Source organism: Nannospalax galili, unplaced genomic scaffold, assembly GCF_000622305.1.
Source record: "Nannospalax galili isolate Female #2095 unplaced genomic scaffold, S.galili_v1.0 scaffold221, whole genome shotgun sequence".
NCBI classification, from domain to species: Eukaryota; Metazoa; Chordata; class Mammalia; order Rodentia; family Spalacidae; genus Nannospalax; species Nannospalax galili.
Genome location: NW_008344592.1, coordinates 594,562 through 596,455, shown reverse-complemented (window position 1 = coordinate 596,455; position 1,894 = coordinate 594,562).

Genomic DNA, 1,894 nt, shown 5'->3' with positions numbered 1-1,894 from the left:
TTTTTGAGACAGGGTCTCCCTGTAGCCCCAGCTGTCTTGGAACTCACTATGTAGACCAGGCTGGCCTTGAACTCATAGAGATCCACCTGCCTCTGCCTTCCAAGTGCTGGGACTAAAGGCATGCACCACCATGCTTGGTAATGCATTTTGTTGTTTGTTTGTTTTTAGTTTTTTGAGATACGATCTATGACTTGGAGCTTGCTATATAGACAATTCCGGCCTTGATTAAAGATGTGCACCACCACGCCTGACCTAAAATGTTGGTTTTTTGATATTTTTGCTTGGCTTTTGAGGGTATCAAGAAAATAAAGTGAACAACAACAGTGGTAGAGTAATTGCCTTGGGAGAGGAGAGCTGTTTAGTAAAGCATTCTCAGTTTTCAACTGAAAAAATACACACACATACATATATTTACTCTTTTTGAGACAGGGTCTCCCTGTAGCCACATATGACCTGGAACTGGCTATGTAGACCAGTACACCAGGCTAGCATCCATCTCACAGAGATCCACCTGCCTCTGCCTCCCAAGTGTTGGGATTAATGGCTTGTGCCTCCACTCTCATTTTTTTGAAAACAATACTATTTTTTTTTTTGTCTCTTTGAGATAGGGTCACCCTGTAGCCTCAGCTGGCCTAGAACTCACTATGTAGACCAGGTTGGCCTTGAACTCATAGAGATCCACCTGCCTCTACCTCCCGAGTGCTGGGATTAAAGGAATGCACCACCACACCCGGCTTATTTTTCATTTTTATTTATTTATTTATTTTTGAAACTTAAATGTTTTATTTATTTATTTATTTATTTTTTACACTCACTTCCTAGATAGCACCCTCCCATAGCCTCCCTCCCCCAACTAGAGCCCTTATACTCTTATATCACTGCTACTGTCTGCTGTGTTCGTGGCACCCCCAGCACCTGCCCTTCTGGTGAATCTAGTCAGTCTACCTAGAGGTCTTTGTTTTAGGAAGGTCAGCTGTTCCTCATCTAGCAGTAATCAGTTGTCATTCCTATGGATAAGATTGGGGTTTGCTGTTCATTTTCCCAGTTCTATGCTGGGTTACTATCTGGGAGTCCCTTTGGCCACCCTGGCCAACAACTCAAAAGAAGACATCGCCCGTCTGGCATTGTTGCATGTTATGTAGCCCTCAGCTATGCATATGGACTCAAGAAATTATATTGGCCCTTTTAATCTTTGGTTATACTTTCCTTTTCGGTGTTTAAGGCCATACAGTTGGTCCAGATAAACCAATTTATTTTTACTCTTAAGCTCATTTGAGGATCTGTTCCTCAGGGGTCACATGGGCTTGGGAGGAGCCCCTGACTCCTTTCTTTTCTTTTACCAGTTCTGCCTAGGTGAAGATAAGTCAAAGGTCCTGCTCCACCATGGCTGGCATCGCTTGGAAGCATGGAGGAAATGATTCCTCTGTTTTGACCCTCCTCTTTGTAGATTGGACACTGCTTCAAGTCCATCTGGTGGGGTCTCCTCGTTTTCCTTGATCAAGAGAACAGGTGACCCACCACCATTATAGGACATTTTGAGAGATGCTCATAGTCCCCTGGAACTAGTCGACCTAGGAGGGCAAGGAACAAAAAGTGTCCTTTATGTCCCTCTGACCAAATTATTATAGACCTCAAAGTATGCCTGTTAAACCCCCAAGAAAGTTAATTCCACAAGTATGATATTTTTAATTACTGTGTACTTTGTTTTTTGAGTTCATTACATATTCTGGTTATTAAACCTCTGTCAGATGTGTTGCTGGTGAAGATTTTCTCCCATTCTGTGGATTTTCTGTTTCCTTGGTTGTCTTCTTTAATGTACAGAAGCTTTTTAGTTTAATGAGATCCCATTTGTTAATTTTTGCCCTTGTTTCCTGAGCAATTGATGTCCGGTTTA